Below are 18841 nucleotides of genomic sequence, written 5' to 3'. Positions count from 1 at the left end.
AGAGCTTGATCTTTTTCATTTATTTCTTTTATTATGGATGACATCTACCGGCAGAATATAGGTGGCCTTTCAACCTTGCCTTGCCTTGTAAATTAAAGAGGAATGCTAGAACTAGGATGGCTTATTACTCTATTCTCTTACTAATATCTGCCACCTCGCCCAAATACTATCATTAACTGCCAGGTGTTAACGAAGTTATTCATTCATATGTTAATCCAAGAAATCTTTGCTGAGTGCCTGCTCCGTTCCAGGCACTCTTCTAACATCGGGTGTATGTACAGTGTGAAGGAGACTAACAAGCTTGGAAACTTACAATATAGTGGGGAAGATAACCAATGAACACACATATCTATTAACAACACAATCTCAGACAGGGCTAAGTGCTAGGATTAAATCAAAATAGTAAGTCCAGGATTTTTTTTCCTCCCAGGTGAGGTGAACACTTACAGATTGGTGGTCAGGGAGGGCTTCTCTGTGGAGGAGACTTCTGAGCTGAGAACCAGATGGTGAGGAGCCAGCTGATTTTTCTGGATCCTCATAAATAGGCACAAAGGAAACTAGAGAAGTCTGAAGTATGCTGGGCCTCTTTTCATTGATTTAGTTTTCAAGAGTAAAAGAGATTTTCCATTTTAAAAATGGAATTTCTCATCCAGTAATCGGACTCCTAGACTTAGGTGTGTGCCTTGGATGGCAAAGCTAAATTTCCTAACTCAAATGTTTTCCTTAAAATGTGGGTTCATTTTAATTTCTCAAGGAGGAAGGCTGTTTGCCAAATGGGCAGCTGAAGCTCTTCTCTGTTTCTGCCCTTGTGGAGAATGGTATTTCTAAATGGTATACATTTGGGCCTTGTTAAGAATCAGAGCAATTTGAATGAAGAGTTGCTATTACTAGTATGCTAGTTATCTGAAGAGCTTTGGAATTATCCAAGTGTGGGGAGGGAGTTCAGTTCAGATTCAAAACTCATCTCCTCAGTGGTTGTAAAATTCAACCGATTTGGCTCCCATCAATTCTAAGGTCCCCCACAGCCCTCCCTGGCACATTATGACTATTAACTAATTTTTATCTAAATTGATTTCCTCTTAGATGAAATGCTACTGTTGGTTTATCTTTAGAAATAAGAAATTGCAAGTTGAACAGTCACTGAATTTACAAATTTAACAACAACCCATATGGACTATAGAATTCCTATAATAACAAATACATTTTGGGAATAAACGGAACAAATCACCTAGCTCACTTCTAAAATTCAACATTCCTTGCTTTGTTTTTTTTTTAAAGACAAGTAGGTGGGTGACTTTAGTCACCAACTGCTCAGAAACACAGGCTGCAGAGAACAGGGATTTGGATTAGCAAACCAGAACCTTATGGAACTCTTTCTTCTCTACTGACTACCCTGGCACAACTGGGCTGGAAGGAAACCCCTAATAACATCAAGGGCAGTTCCCCTTAGTCTTCCTCCCATCCCACTGCACCCCACCCTACCAGCCGGAAGCAGAAGTCTTATGAAGAAGTTTTGTGGAGAACATCCTGTCCTGGTTTCTTCTGTTCCAATGGGCTTGCCAAACACATCCTTGACCTGGGACACAGGCAGAGTTCAAACCAAGTCTATGTTGTCAGCCTGCTGGTTTCCCTTTTCTGGAAGACTCCTGACTGTGCCCTCTCTGCTTAAATATTGTAGAGGCGACTAGTGTTCTCTCGTAAGGTGGCCAAGGTGTGGGAGAGTGGCTGACCTTTGATTCTGGCAATCTCTTGAACCGTATGCAGGGCCAGGCCTGGGTGGGCAAGTGGGCAAAGGTTTTTGGGAACCCCACGAGGGATGAAGTAGGGAGCATCGGTTTCCACAACGATTCTCTCCAGTGGGATCTTTCTCACAGCATCGTGGACCTCCCAGGCAGAAGGGTAAGTCAGGACTCCAGTGAAGCCCACAGACATGTTGGGGAAGTAGTCCAGAAGGGGCTCGATGACTGCGTAACTGCCAATGAAGCAATGCCAATGGATCTTGTAGTCAGAGGGCATAATTTTTTTCAGGATGTCCCTCAGATCTTTCTCAGCTTCTCGGCAGTGGATCAGCACGGGCTTGTTTAAAGTGACGGCCAGCTGCAGCTGTCTCTCAAATATCTTTTGCTGCTGTGGGACAGGTGTGCTGCACTTACGGGAGTAATCCAAGCCAATTTCTCCGTATGCTACAGCCTTGGGGTGCCGTAAGGCTCGCACAATATCTGTTTCGTGACTCATACGGTAGTAACGTGCAAAATGGGGGTGACAGCCAAAGGCCCCCCAGACCAGATCCTCTTTCAACAGCTCCACCCATATACCATCCTTCAGTGTGCGAGGATCACAGAAATCAGAGATGCAGCCATGAAATTCCTTAGGGAAGGAGCTGCTATATATTTTTCTGAACTTGTTAAACGTCCCTGTGAAAGACAACCTGGAATAGAGCATGTCCAGGTGACAATGGGTATCAATGAAACCCGCCTGTAGGCTTTTTTTCCAGTGGCTCCTTGGCAGGGAATGAGATGCATGTCCTCCCCGAGAACGTGATGGTGTCTCCTCTTGGAGATGGTGTCTCCCCTCCTTCATCCTGGCTTCTGAACTTCTGGAGAAATGAAATGAATGAGAATTTGGAGACTGATCTTCTTCTGATGACTTCAGTTCTCTGGACCAGGTTGGGGAGTACACTGGAAAATTGAAGGTATAACCACTCAAGAAACTCTGGCTGCTCTTCCCAGCCTGGGATGTGTTGCTGCTGCTGCTGCCGCCCATGGAGAGAAGGCAAGGAGGCTTGGGACTACTGGGCCAGTAGCTGGCAGAGTCATGCCAAGGACCACTATACAAATTAGGCCAGTAGGTGACAGGCTCAGCTGTGAAGGATGGAGGCCTTGAAATTCTTGCGGCACTGAGTGAGACTGGCTCCTCCTGAGGGGATCTGAAGGCAGAACTCTCATCCACGTCAGACCAGCCACCTCCTGAAGAAGGGTGCTCAATTACAATACTCTTATCTTGATGCTTCTGGATTTGTGAATGACAGTCACGTCTGTCTAGAAATTTTAGGGCTGGAGAGCTGCCTTCAAAAATGAGTGCCCTTGGGTCACCAAGTGGCTTCTCACGATGTACCATCATTCTCCTGTCACAGAAGTCGCTTGTGTCTATCTTCTCTCTGACCTCTGAGGCAGACACTATTCTTTGAGGAGCAGAGAAGGGGACATCTGTGGCTGATCTTCCTCCAGAGCTGGGCTGCTGTCTTGGGCTCCAATTTGTATTAGTGGCAGCGTCTCCTTCTAACATCAATGTTCCCAGCATGCCCCGGATCGCCTTCACATATATCATTGAAGAGCTTTGGTCTTGCTGTCTACCCCAGCTTCTCTGGCCCTCGTCTGCTTCCTCAGTCGCATTATTCTGACCCTCAGCTATGGCTGCAAATTCAGGGTTTATGGAGCTATAGAAACTATGTTTGGAATTCCCCGTAAGGTTGTGGACATCTTTTGAAGAAGCCATTTCTTCTAGAACGGGGCTGGCAAAGCACAAAGGGGATGGCGCTGAGGCGATTCCACGCACGAGAGGAACCCGGAGTGCTCCGAATCAGGCAGTCTTTGGAGGCTGCTCCACCCACACGCGAACCTGAGGAATGGGAAGAGTATAAAGAGAAGTAAGATGAGGAGGTGGAATTTCCCTGACAGGATGAACCCCAGGAAACCTCGGCTTGAAGGCCACAAGGACCTCCTTCTGAGCTTTCAGGCACCCGGGCGGCTAGGCTCCCCTGGACGAAATGCACAGCCCTAAGCTGGCTGGCTGGAGGACGCCACGTCACTGGGCCTCCAGAGGCATCCGCGTTTGCTGGGGGCTCCTTGTGGTCCTTTACCTTGCGCCGCTCCCACCCCCGCGGCTTAGGGCACTTACTCCTTTCTTTCACTGGCCCATCACAGTTCTCCGTGTTCCAGGGATGTCAAAGTCCTTCTACTGAGTTTGTGATCTCAAAACTATTCGGAAAAGTCACAAAGATCCAGGATCGCCTGAAGGCTTGGCTCGGCGCCCAAGCCCTCAGCGAGCTCCCGAGAAAAATGGCAGCGACTTTTTTTTTTTTTTTTTTTTTTTTTTTACACAGTTACTTCCGGGGCGTCAAGGCACTTACGGGACATCAAAGCACTTCTGGGATTAGAAAGCTTTTCTATTTGGTTTGGAATACAAGGCCCTTGTGAGATGTCAGAGCCCTCGAAAAGGCTGCAAGGTAATTTAGGGACCCCACACAGGGGCCCCTGAGCTGGGCTGGTGGCCTAGAGGTCCAGGCTGCTGAGGGAGTACAGGAGGGCGGGGCTGAACCCAGCGCTGGAGGAGGTGGGGGGAGGGCACAGCTCCTTCCACCCACCTGCCCTGGCCACCGGAAGTACTCCTGCCACACAGGGTGCCCCCCCCCATTCTTCTACCTCAGGTCCGTTCCCTCCTCTCCACAGCTGTCCCTCGCACCCGTCCGCCCCTGCCTCATGTGCGTCGTAGCCAGCGCGCCACTGGAGTTGCCGCCATTGCTTGCTTTTTGTCACTGCCCCCCGCCCCTCGTGTGCGTCGCAGCCAGCCCGTCACTGCAGTTGCCGCCATTGCTTGCTTTTTGTTACTGCCCCCCCCGCTCCTCGTGTGCGTCGCAGCCAGCCCGTCACTGGAGTTGCCGCCATTGCTTGCTTTTTGTTACTTTCCTCCCACCCCTCCCACCAGTGTTTTTGAAAAGCATAATTATGGTTTATAAAGCATAGTTTAAATATACATGGTTTTGAAAACATAGTTGTAGTATGTTACCATTTTCAGTCCTGTGGTGTTTTTTCACTCAACATTTGTGCATATCCTAAGCATTTCTCTTATTGCTGCATCGTTTTAAAAAACATCATACTACTGCCTTCATAATATGCCATAGAATACATACATGTGCCATAATTCACCAGATCCTTCCTTTCTTGTTAGATCTTTAATTTATCCCACTCTAATTTTTTTGTGTAATAAAAAAAATGCTGCAAAGAACATCTTTGCACATATGTTTCTCCATATTTTGGTTTGTTTCTTTGGGCTGCGTGCCCGGAAATGGAGTTCCTGAGAAGAAGTATAGGAATTTTAAAATGGCTCTTCAGAGCATCACACTACCTCAGAAGAACTGCAATAATTTAAAATACCATGGGTAATGAATAACCCTACCAGGCTCATTTAATAGGAGAAACAAACAAAACCGGCACCTCACTGTTATTTTAATTTGTACTTACCTGATACTTTTTTAGAGTGAATATTTTCCTTTTTTAAATTGAACCTCTCCTGCATTTTAAGTTCTGTTTTTATTTCTTTCTTAAGATCCTTTAAGAATTAATTAAAATTTTTTTTATAAATTAAGCTTTTGTCATATGTTCTAAATTTCTTATTTGTATGTTGCTTGTTTTTAATTTATATTTTAGCCTATTGAAGTTATAACTTGTTTTTGTAGTTAAATTTTAATATTTTCTTTCATAATTTTGTCTTTTTCTCTTAAATCTGGAATGGTCATCCTTCCTTTCAGGGCTTTGCCACATATATAATTTTTTTTGGAGGCTAAAAGGGATTGATTTGTTATATTTAAGCTGATAATCCATCTGGTATTTATTTTGGGTTATAATTTATTTTAGGTGGAGATATACATTGATGGTTTTCCAAGTTAGTACTTTTTTCACTTGCTGACATGATTCCTCTTTCATCATGTGTTAAATTCCTATATGTAATAGAGCGTATTTCCAGACTATTCTTTTCCACACACTAGTGTGTCTCTCATTACTCTGGTTTTGCACTGTTTTAATAACTGAAGCATAATAGTAAGTAAGGTATAAAATCTAGGACAGTTAGGTCTTCTACATTACTCTTAATTTTCATAATTATCTTTAATAGGCTGACTGTTTATCAGATGAAATTAGAATTATTTTTTCAAGTCCTTCCAAAACATCAATGAAATATCCATTTGAAATATGTTATTTTAGTCTGCTTATCCAGAATATACTTTGCCTGTCCTATTATTTGTCAAGTTTTCATATATCTTCTAGTAAATACTTTTAGAGTTTTATCTGGGTCACAGAGTTTTCATTAAAACTATTTTTAAGTGTTTTGTAATTTTTTATTCTATTGTGAATATACCGTTTTCTTCCACTGTATTTTCAGGTGGTTATTGCTAGTACATAAGAATATTTTTGATTCAGTTGTGGTTATGCTGAAATCTTTTATTTATTCTTAGTTTTTCAGCGTTTCCCTATGCCATTATTTTGTCTATCTATAATGATAGCTTTTGTCTCTTTCTTGCTAATATTTTTACTTCTTACATTGTCCAGAACTCCTAAAAAATATTAAATCATGATGTTGGTAGGGGCATTTTTGTTCTGTTCCTGATTGTAGCAGACACATAGTTCAATTACATATAATACTGGATATGTAGGCTATTGTTTTAAAGCAGATGCTTTTTTATCCTGTTAAGGAATTACTCTTGAATTTTAAAACGTATGTGGTAGGAAACAGTTTGAGATCATTATATATTTGCTCTTACTTCCTAATTTAGAAACATCTTTGCATCTGTGAGGAAAATGCTGCTTTTTGTGTAGTTTGCTTATGACTGTTATGGACTCTTGAATTTTGTTTGCTTGTATTTTAGTTAGGATCTTTGCTCTATAAATCATAAATAGTGAAATTGCTCTGGAACAGTAGTTCTCAACCTAGGCTTGCACATTGTAATCACTTGGGGAGCTTTAAAATCACTGATACCTGGGCCTGACCTGAGGGATTCTGATTTCATTGTGTGTGGGTGTGTATAGGTGTGGATGTGGCCCAAACATCACGATTTTATAAAGCTCTACAGGTGATTCTAATGTGAAGCCAGGGTGAAAACTATTGCTCCATAGTTTTCTTTTTTTTTTTTTTAATACCTTGTGTATTAGGCATTGGAATTCACCTTTATAGCTTTCCATCTTTTTTGGTATCCTGGGGGAGTTATATAAAGTGGTGCTTTTCTTTTCCTTGAAAGCTTGAAAGAATCTATTAGTAAATCATCCTGGTTGGAGCCTTTGTTGGGGCAATACTTTGGTAATTTTTTTACTTCTTACTTGGTTATTAGTTTATTCATTGTGTTTTGATACTTCACAGTTCTTACAGAAGATCACTTATTTAATTGTGGTTTTAAAATTTATGTTCATAAAAGCTTGAATAATTTATTATAATAAGATAATTTACATCTTATAATTTATTACATCTCTATGTTGTGCACTATCTCGTTTCTGATTTTGTTTATTTACATTATTTGATTATCTTTGCTAGTGCAGGGGAGCAAAATTTGCCACCCCAAATAGTGTCTCTTAGGCATGTGGATTATCCTGAGCTGAAAACAGTCAAGGCCCAAAAGACTAAGGAAGAGCCTTTGACTTTCTCCCTAACTGCCTAAAAGAATTTAGATACAGGACCTGTTCCATGAAGGGAGACAGGGAGGAACCTAGCAAAGTGTCGGTTAAAATTCCTCTCTTTCTCCCATTGCTTCTGTATGGCCCAGCAAACGTTTGTTTACCAAACATTTGCTTTTTTTCATCTTCTTGTGAATTGCCTTCCTCCCCTTTGAAGTCGCAACCCCTACCCACTTCCCCTTCTCTCAGATGGCATATAAGCTTCAATTGCCTAACTTGTCTTTGGGCTTCATATTCTTATGGAGCCCCTATGCTACATAATGAAATTTGGTTTTTCTTCTGTTAATCTGTCTCACGTCAGTTTAATTCAGTTAGACCAGTCAGAAGAACCTAGAAGGGTAGAGGAAAGTTTTTTCCCTCCCCAATGCTAGAATCTTACCTATTTTATTTATTAATAAAAACTCTTGAATTTATTTATTGCAGTTGTTTTTCTCCTTTCAAATTTATCTATTTGTGCTTTTATCCTTTTTGCTTTAGACTTGTTTTCCTTATGACAAATTTTTGCACTTTCAAAAATTTTTGTTCAATCCATTGCTGACTGTGACTGCATTTCAGAATTACTTGTGGAGCTTTAAAAAAAATACTAATGCCCCTCTTAACTGCCTCCAAGATTCCTGTTTAATTTATTTAGGCTTGGGTATGTTTTCTTTTGTTTTTTAAGTTCCTAATGTGAAGCCGAGAAGGCTGAGAATCACTGAGTTAGTATATTTACCTGTGTTGGCTGTCTTTAACTCTAAATTCTCATATGTTATCATCTAAATCCAGTAATTTACCCAAGAGTACAGATTTGCTTGTATCTTATAGGTTTGTACCTCTTTAAATTTTATTAAATTCTCTACTTATTTTTTGTATTTTAAAATTTGCTCTCCTCACAATAACTATTAGGGGTGACAATATTTGTTTATAGTTACATGATACATTTTTAGTTGTATTGTTTGTGATTGATGGCTATGATTTCTGTAGTTTAAATTTATTAAAAAAATTTTTTTGTGTGTGAATTAGCCTATGTAGGGAAGGAAAATAATTTTCCTTTTACCCTTCTAGGTTTTTGGCTGAGATGCCCCCTGTAATGAAAGACAGCTTAACAGGAGAAAAACAAACAAGTTTAATAGCATGTTTACCTCCTGTATACATGGGAGATACCAGGAAAACTGAGTAACTTTCCCAAATATCCCAAGCCACCACCTTAAATACTAGTTCCAACTAAAGGCAAAAGATGTTCGGGGTATGGGGAGCCAGTTAAGGGAGGTTATCAGGCAAAGCACAATAAAGGTCGGTACAGTTATGCAGATTTAAGTTCATGCTTTCTCCATTGATGCATTTCTAGAGATATAGTTATCTTCCTTTTTCTGGCACAGAGAGGGAGAAACCCTTACCAATGGAGATTTCCATTAAACATGTAAAAGTCTCTTACAAAAGGATAACTTTTACTCACATTTCAGAGCTTCTCCTTTCTCAGCTGTTTCTTAAAAATGATCAGCTCAAGCTAATTCTTATACCAAAGAAGCATATTTTGGGGTGTTATATTGTGCTGCCCTTCACATATGATAAATTTCTTAAAATATACCATTGTCATATATAAAGGAGCCATCCTCTATATGCAATACAAAATTCATTATAGTTTATTTCCTTAATTCTGAGATTCCATAGTCATAAGAGAAACCATTGATTTAATAACACCTTGGGGACTTCCCTGGCAGTCCAGTGGTTAAGACTTCGCCTTCCAATGCAGGGGGTGCAGGTTCGTTCCCTGGTTGGGGAGCTGAGATCCCACATGCCTCATGGCCAGAAAACCAAAACATAAAACAGAAGCAGTATTGTAACAAATTCAATAAAGAGTTTAAAAATGTTCCACATCAAAAAATAATAATAATAACATCTTTTTCCAGAAGAATAAACAACACTGCATCAAATGTACACAAATTTTTATTGTCTACTAACTAACCTATGATAGCATGCATTTATCCTTACTATTATGTACCTTCTTCTTTAGTACCTCGCAATTTAAATCTGAGCCTTTTTCATTAAATAGAACATAAACATTTTAAACTTAGACTTATGATGTTGATCTCTTTATAAAATGTTGAGCTTTATTGAATATTACTGGTGCTTCTTTCTTTCCTAACAGCTTCTCTAGGAATTCAGCTGTAAGCTTTTGACACTCAGATGTTTGGTTCCTGAGTAATAGTCTTTATGACTCATGCATTGGTCATACCAGCTTCACGATCTTTTAAAATTCTGTGATTTATTCTGAGAGATTAGACTTTTGTTTTTGCCTTATGATTGCATTGCCTAGCACATGATGGACAATCTTCTAGCATTTTTATGTCAATGCTACATCAGACAGTAACATTTTGAAAACATTTTAAGTGAAAATTAGGATTCCAAATTAATGTTAAAATCCAGCTATTTGGGATATGCAGTGCAAAGCAGAGAACTCAGTTGACGTGCAAACAGAACTAACTCCTTCCCCACAAGGCTAAATTTACACCTTACATCAAGTTACATCTATGTTCCTCGTTAAAATGCATTCCTGACTGCTTTGAGTTTCTTTTGGCTTTACATGTAAGAAGAATCTGATTTCAGAAATATTAACATTAAATTTTTTTCCATTATATGAGGAAATATCACATATCTAGTATTTAAAGCTAATTGATTTCAGATTTTATATCCTCTTGGCTAGCGTCAAAAATGTGAATGCCTTGGGGATCAGGCAGGTAACCTCATATAATACAGGGCTTGTAGAGGCCTGTGGGGAATGGAAGATCACACAACCTGCCAAATGACATTTACATTCCGTTTTCAAGAAAATTACAGCCAATTACATCCTTTAGGACCTTATTTATCTAGTCTCTGCTTGACATCATAAATTATGATGAAACCTTGTATCATAATTATGTTTCTATAAATTTTCATTTCTCTCAGTTTTTATTTTAGATTGTTCTCTCTGGATTCTCTGGTACATCAAGTTCCATTGCAATTAGGTCTTTCACCTTTGTGAGATCACTTTTAATCTACTTGGTATCTCTTCCCTCAAATGCCATTTTGCTACATTTTACAGTTTCCTCTCCCTCTTCTTTTTCTATCTTTCCATCTCTACTGCTCTGACTTGCTCTCTACCTTTCACGCTGGAGTTCATCAGCCCTGTATTCTCAGGGGACCAGAACATGAAATATCAGTCTGTCCCTCTTCTAGAAATATTGAAGTCCAACCTAAAATCATGTCTTTCTTTTTGTTTCCACTGAGCATCGTTTATTCTCTTTCAGTGCATCATTTGCTTGATAAATATTTAATGATTATATGCTTGACAATATTGTCAGCTGATCTCTGGCCGTTTGGTCATGCACAAATTTACACCAGTAGCATTCACTACATAGAGGTAGGTGGGGTATGAACAGTCTCTCTACACTTTCCTACCCAATTACAAAGAAAAAAATTTCAGATTGAATATTACTGTAGGAGCAGAAAACTTTTCCCTTCTTCCCTTTTAGATTCTTTCTCTGGAGTAATAGTTAAATTGACATAATACAGATTAATGGACGAAAAGGAAATTTTGTACATGTCGGAGCCCCATAAAAATATGAGACTCTTTGGCAGTCGGGTACTTGAGGCTTATATACCATCCTGAGCTAAGTAGGGGCGGGTAGAGGTCTGGGGCTTCAAAGATCATTCACAGGAAAATGAGAAGAGCAAGTGTTTGGTAAACAAATGTTTGCCGTGCCATGCTGGATAAGGCTTTCTGATATAAATAAGTTTTCTCTGGTAATAGCTCTCTTCCTGGTGCAGGTTTCGTGTCTAAGTTCTTTTAGGCAGTTAAGGGAGAGGTAAAAAGTTCTTCCTGGGTCTGCTGGGCTCTGTCTTCAGCTCAAAATAATCCACATTCTAAAGTGGCACCTTCTAGGGTGGCATATTTTGCTCTTCCTCACTACCTCTACTGAAAGCTTGATGGAACCCCAGCTGTCTTGTCCTTTTAGGTGTTCCAACAACATCTTTTTCCCCCCTACTTTAAAAAAATTGAGACAGTATTCATATAACATAACGTTTACTATTTTAGTGTTCAATATAATTCGCCATCCCACATCTTTTTTTAAAAATTGAGGTAAAATTTACATAACAAAATTAACCCTTAGGCATTTTAAAGCGTGCAGTTCAGTGGCATCTAATATACTCACAGTGTTGTACAACCATCACCTCTGTTTAGTTCCAAGACATTTTCATCACCCTAGAAGGAAACCCTGTACCCATCCAACAGCATCTTACCGGAAATGTTCACTCAACACAAATATGACAACATTCTAGTAGTGAGTTTAGCTAACTTTCTAACTGGAATCAGGCCGGATAAATTCCCCAAGAAAGCAGCTGAGCAGAGGACCGTTTTGGAATGAAGACAAAGGAGCCATTTTGAAGGTATAGGTCTCTGGGCTCACTAGATTCCTAGAACCTGTTCTGGTAAAGACAGTGGCTGGTCAATATTTGTAACTTATCCATTCATTTTGAATACAGTTATTTCACTAGCTAAAACTCATTTCTAATATTCTTTTTTTTTTTTTTTTTTTTTGCGGTACGCGGGCCTCTCACTGTTGTGGCCTCTCCCGCTGCAGAGCACAGGCTCCGGACGCGCAGGCTCAGCGGCCATGGCTCACGGGCCCAGCCGCTCCGTGGCATGTGGGATGTTCCCGGACCGGGGCACGAACCCGTGTCCCCTGCATCAGCAGGCGGACTCTCAACCACTGCGCCACCAAGGAAGCCCTAATTACCATATTCTTTATGGTAATTAGCAAAACCTCTTCTGTTGATCAGAGATAAACTACTGAGGCATTTTGTCAGCCACTTCTGAAGCATGGGCTTCTGATAGAAATTTGCCAAACAATCCTGGAGCATATATTCCTAATTAGGGTAACTGACCACCCCTAGAGGTTAGATTGTGCCTAACAGCCTCACTCACATATATATTGTCTATGTTGAATTAACTTGGTGTTACAACAGATGTACACTTAACTTTTGCAACTTTAATTATAAAAATTGAACAAAAATGAGAGCAAAGGAAGTATTAAAATGGAGCTCTGAAGGAGCCTGTGCCCCAGGCCAAGCTTGAAATGGTAGCCTGAATCTACTGTTCCTTCAACTGTCCTCAATTACCATGTCTTTCTTAGTGTGTGTAAGCAGGTTGTTGTGTTGAGAGTGATTCTAATGGTGAAAGGTATGTATTATTCATACAACATGGCACCTAAACCTAAGGAAGCTATTTCAACTGGTCTTCAACTGAAGAGGCAGTCAGTCTTCGGCTTCAACATGGGAGAAAAACAGGCTGTGTTGTACTTACTGAGAGGCACAGTTTTCCAAAGTAGTTAAGGAATTTTCAAGGGTATTTTTTACTCTCTCTGATTTTTACTGTAACTACTTTAGAATCCACCTCTCCTACCCATGTCTACCCCCCACCTGCACCCCGACACACACAGTAAGATGAGGCTGGGTCTAGCATTGAGCTAGGCTCTTTGAGGTTCCTGAAGAAGTGTAGGGTGGGGTCTCCAGTGCATTGGAAGAATTTCAGCTCCGCCTGTTTGAATTGCCTCAAGGCAAGCAATCAGCAGGACCAGAGATGAGAATAATTTTATCCTAGAACCAAGGTAGCTTTGTGGTATTTTTAATGAGAAAAAAATGACAAAACTTATATTCGTCTTGTGGGAAAGAATATTATTTTGTCTGTAACACATACACATGGAATCCCACTGTGAAATTCCAAAGACAGACGCTAGTTCCATTTATGGTGGAGCTGAATGATGGATTCATTGCTTGAATATCATTTCCTCATTCTAACCAGACAGTGAGGAAAATATAAAATAATCTTTATATACTGTAACCTACACTGTATATCCATTCTCATAGCTGATGTGTAGAATGTCTTCTTGCAAAAATTTCCTCAAATTTTTTCTTTACGTTAACAAAAAGTATACAGGCAGTAGCTTTATTGATTTTAAGTTCGCTGAATTTTTTTCATTTCTTAGTTTCTAATTATGATTCCAACAGGTATTATCTTTTGATGCCTATTTAGAAGATGAAGTGCCTGATAAAATTCAAGAAAACTATAGAATAAGATGCTATAAAATCTACTTCTACCTTGAAGATGACACAATTCAAGTAAATGAACCAGCATTGAAAAATAACGGACTGCCTCAAAGTATCTATTTAAAGCAGAGTTATGGTTCTTTCACTTCTAACTACTGCCTTTATATACTATCTTTCTCTCGCTTTTTAAAAGACCCCATGCTACTGCGTAGGTATCTAACTTGTTGGCAATGGTGAATGTAAACATGCTGATAGCTTGTAGTTATTGATGCTGACTTATCAGCTTTCTACCCTCCTCACCTCAACACTGGCCATTTCACTCTCTTCTGTGTTATCCCTGTTTCTTTCACATGCTGCTCTAGTATGAGCAAACTCTCCTGTGTCTTTGACTTTTTCCTTCAAACTCTTTTTTGTGTTTTTGCTATGACCACATTACTTCCTTCATAACACCCTCAGGGGTAGAGGGAAGACTGGTCTCCACTGCCACTTCCAGATTGGGCTTCTCTCTCCTTTCTTGAATTCACTGCTGTTTGCTTCAACCACTCTCTCTTCATCTTCATACCTATTAACTACAGACTTTCATAGTGCTTCAAGAGAAGGCCATTGCTCCTTCGCCCCACGTATGCCAGTCATCTTTACCCATACTCCACTTCAGCCAGACAAGAGTTAGCTCTGCAATGTGGCCAGTGGAGAAGCTAATCCTAGGTTGCATTAGTAGAAGCATGGCAGAGGTCAAGGGAGGTAATCGATTTCTTCTGTGTGTGCTGTAAGTCCTTTACTTTGGACAATGCCAAGTTCCGTCTGCCTTCAAGGGACAGCAACCATGTTGGTGAAAGGACTGAAAATTTATCATGTGTAAGGGAGAATAGTGAAAAGGGATATTTGTCTGTAAAGGGAAGACTCAGGTGTGCCTGATAAATGTCTTAAGGCCTCTAAAGGGCTGTCACGTTGGGGAGGGGTGACCTAATTTTCTGTATCCTCAAGGACAGGACCTAGGGGGTCAGAACTCAGGTCAGTAAGAGGAATAATTTTTTGACAGAGAGGTTCACATACTTAGGACAAGGTACAAGTGGGTGGAAGGACCACCCTGCCTGAATCCTGGGGTAGGCAATGGTCCTCTCTCTCTTTTTCCGTTGCATCAGGCTTTTCTGACAATAGTATGGTTTGGAGACCAGAGTTAAAGTTCAAGGAAGACCACAGACAGAAGGGACCTTAGGCTAATGGCACACACTTACTCTGTTGGAAAGATGTAGGGACAAGTGGGCCTGGCCACAGCTGTAGCTTGCCAGTCGGCCTGCTGAATAGTCATGGGTTTTATTTGTGTTTCTTGAGCAAAGGACACATGGGGCTAGAATGGGTGTCACCAATGAATGAGTGGCCAAATTAAGGCCTCATGAATATTGAGTATCCATGAATATTTAGGGCCTCTTGTATATTTAGTGTATCATGAATATTCAGAGCCCAGGTACCTCATGTATATTTAATACATACTGAAAAGTAGTTGTCTCTTGGTCCTTCCATTCCTTTCTTTCTGTGTTTAACATATACATGCTCTACTTACTATCAAATTATCGTTATTTAACACATCTTATGATTTTCTGCCTATGTTGAATAAACTTTTTGCTTACTAAATACTTATCTGGGCCCAGTGCCTCCATATTGATACACCACAATGGGTTCCATGGGGGAGAAACAGAGAAGTTTTAGGACCATAGGCCTCTGAGCATAATGTTATGACGAGTCAGTATGCGAAGGACTTCCTTCTGTGCTCATGAGATTGAGATTGTTCTTAGAGCATGGCTTCGTTATGTCTGGATGATGAATTTGGAGCCAGTCAGCATTGTCATGAAGTGTTTGTTGAGTGTCTACTCCATGCTAGGCACTGTGCTGGGTTTTGGGAAAATGGACAAAAGGAATAAGACTCATTATATCCCTATCTCATGGAGCTTGTAGGCAAGCAGGTTGGAGAGGAAAGGGAGCAAGGTGACTAGTCCAGGAGTTTTGCAATTGTTCAGGGTAGAAGTGCTGAGTATCCAAACCAGGACAATGACGGTAGGAAGAGGACACAGGGGAAAGATTGTAGACACATTTGATTGGCAGTTAATAGGCCTTGACCAGCGATTAAATATAGAGAGTGAGGAAGGGGAATATCTAATGATAAGGTACCTACTTTATCGTTATCTCATTTAATCACCCCAGTGACCATCTACAGTAGGTTATCATCAGCTTTTACAGAAAGGAAACAGGCTTAGAGAAGTCATTTGCTCCATCTGAATCTTAACTGCTTGTCTCAGAGCTCATGCTGTGGTTGAGAGGATGGTGATGCGTTAGTAGAGCCCAGGAACATGGAGCAAGGAGTGGCATTGGAGTTGGAGCTGGGGTGTGTTTGGGTCATGAGGCTTTTCAGGTTGTGTTGGAACATCTCTATGGTGTTGCCCACAAGGCAGGTAGAACCTTAGGATGTGTCCTCAGGAAAAAAGTCGACACTGGAGTTGTGGATTGGGAATCAGGGGTGCCCAGATCATGAGCAGAATCAGGCTATTGTACCACGTTGGGAGAGAGCCACTGTTGAGGTGGTGGAAAGAGGGAGAAGATTGGATTTAGTGTTGTGCTTGGTTTTACTGGTGGGAGGAGCAGGTGAGGATTGGTATGGGGAGGCAATATGAACTGTCCTCATGGTTCTTTGTGTTCCAGCTGATACAATATCTATTCCCTGGCTTTTATTTGGAGAATTTGTGGCTTAATGATAAATCTTTTAGGAAATATGGAAATGCTTTGATATTTAAGAAAAGATTTTCACTTTTAAAGTTGGAACTTTAAAGTTAAAAACTTTTAAAGTTGGAAGTGTGATATTTTATTTTGTAAAGGGACAAGTGGTCTTTATACTTTTTAAAAAAGTTTTTATTAGAGTCTAGTTGATTTACAATGTTGTGTTAGTTTCAGGTGTACAGCAAAGTGAATCAGTTATACATATACATATATCCACTCTTTTGTAGATTCTTTTCCCATGTAGGTCATTATGGAGTATTGAGTAGAGTTCCCTGTGCTGTCCTTATTAGTTATCTCTTTTATATATAGTAGTGTGTATATGTCAATCCCAATCTCCCAATTTATCCCTTCCCCCCCTTTCCCCGCTGCTAACCATAAGATTGTTTTCTATATCTGTGACTCTATTTCTGTTTTGTAAATAAGTTAATTTGTACCATTTTTTAAGATTCCACATATATGCAGTGTCATATGATATTTGTAGGTCTTTATACTCTTTAGGGTCATTTTAAACATATATAATGCAGTTTTTAAATATTGACAGTAATGTATTAGAAAATGTTTAAAGAATTATTTCAAAACATTAAGAAAATTGACAACTTTTAATTTCTATGAACATCTGTTTTGCCTAAGTGCATTTGTTTAGGTAAGTGACATTACTGCTTTAGCAAAAAAATATTTTTTTATACATTTTCACTTAAATGCTTTACTCTGATATTCCCTAACTAAGCTTTGCTTATTTTTTGTTTTGTTTTGTTTTGTTTTTTTGCGGTACGCGGGCCTCTCACTGTTGTGGCCTCTCCCATTGCGGAGCACAGGCTCCGGATGCGCAGGCTCAGTGGCCATGGCTCACAGGCCCAGCCGCTCCGCGGCACGTGGGATCTTCCCAGACCAGGGCACGAACCCACGTCCCCTGCATCGGCAGGCGGACTCTCAACCACTGCGCCACCAGGGAAGCCCAGCTTTGCTTATTTTTTGATTACCTTCCCCACATGACATCAGATTTACACAAGCGTTGGACTGGAGGTCATACGACATCCTGAACCTGCATTAGTGACTTGCATTATGTTTTTATTTTTATTACTTTTAAGGCAAAAGTTCATATTCCTGTAGCTCACTGGCCCCTGTCCAGTGAATCTTAGTTTTATTAAACTCCAAGAAGAAAAATGAAATACCTCCTCTATGAGGATCTTGGAAAGGCTTTTATTAAGACTTCTCGATTCTCTCAGCCTCTTGATTTCAAATCTCACATAGGCAGATTCCAAAGGCAGATTGAAGATAGTTATAATGATTTACTTGAAAATAATTTTTATGTAAGTAGGAGGGAATGTTATTCATAAAGACTCAGGGGGAAAAAGACCTTAGGAGAAGACAATTTTAAAGTCTCTCTTGAAATTTTCAGAATTTCTGATGGGCTCACTCTGATCAGGACATTTCCCTGAGTGAGACACAGCTCAGGGGGTATGTACAGAATACATTAGTAATCACGATATGTAATGAGACTGAATTTGTCAGCAGAGTGGAGATACTTGGCAGGCTCTAGCAGTTCCTGTGGAAAGCAAACACAAATAACCACTCTCCCATCAAGTTTTGTTTAGAGAGAAACCGGTCTCTCTTGAAATATTAATTAATTAATTAATATGATGATTCTTGTTAAGGAAGGTCTGTTAGGACAGAGGAAGCTTTGGAAGTTCATTGAAATGCCTTCTTCAGGCTTTCCTAAATTAAACGATTGGGAAAAAAGAAATGAGCTTACTGAGCCAGGGGCTCAGACCTCATTGGGATGGGGACACTCAGTTGTGTCTTGAGTGGCCTGGGACTGCTTTTCATGTGCCTGTGGGCCCTCAGAAGGGGTTAGGGGTCACATTTAGGTGCTGGGCACTGATGGCGCTCCTGTTACTTCCATAGGGTTTTGATATTTTCCCAATGAACTGGAAGGTCAGATGCACCTGGTTTTTTTTTTTTTTTGTAGAGCTGACCATTCAGAAATTAGCGCACCTGGATGAATTATAGCCTCCCTTCTTAGTTGCCTCTCCTATCATGTAATTTTTTTAGGGAGGGGGAGTTTGGAATAAGCCAGAAATAAAAGAGGCATCCCTTAGCGTGGTGCCAAAATAGGCATTCAGTTCTGTGTAGCTTCTCATCAGAACAACATATTCACGAATCCTTGTTGGCAGAGAGATATATGTGTGTGAAAAGTCAAGTCACTGATGTATGTCGAGGCTTGCTTTCATTTCTTGCCAGGACATCATTCTCTTTTGGGTTAGATGTGTTATATTCATAGAATTTGTTGCTGTTCTACTGGAATATAGTTAAAACGATGTTATGCCAAGCCAGGAATGTCAGAGGTTAATCCTAGTAGTTTTACCTCTGATTGTCTAACAGAACAACTGTTTGTCAAGTGCTGTCAAGTCCCAACTAAGCTATACTGAAGAAAAGATAACCGTTAGAAACGTGCCATGATTTTCTGGTAAGGTCTGTACCAGTTGTTCTCAGTGGAGAGCAATCATCAGAATCTCCTGGCCCACCCGCAGAATTTCTGATTCTGTAGGCCTGGGGTCAAGAAATGG

General features: G+C 40.3%; 1 protein-coding gene and 1 pseudogene across 1 annotated transcript in view; one reads left to right on the top strand and one right to left on the bottom strand.

The window, feature by feature from the left end:
• Positions 1–18841, top strand: part of EFHC2 (EF-hand domain containing 2) — a 250923-nt gene that overhangs the window by 59021 nt on the left and 173061 nt on the right. The window lies entirely within an intron of this gene.
• Positions 1653–4590, bottom strand: LOC113611885 (putative deoxyribonuclease TATDN2 pseudogene; annotated as a pseudogene).

This window comes from Aethalodelphis obliquidens, unplaced genomic scaffold, assembly GCF_003676395.1.
Source record: "Aethalodelphis obliquidens isolate GAN/ISIS:26980383/991018 unplaced genomic scaffold, ASM367639v1 scaffold71, whole genome shotgun sequence".
Lineage (NCBI taxonomy): Eukaryota > Metazoa > Chordata > Mammalia > Artiodactyla > Delphinidae > Aethalodelphis > Aethalodelphis obliquidens.
Note: the sequence above shows the minus strand (reverse complement) of the source record. Positions and strands in the feature narration are given on the sequence as shown.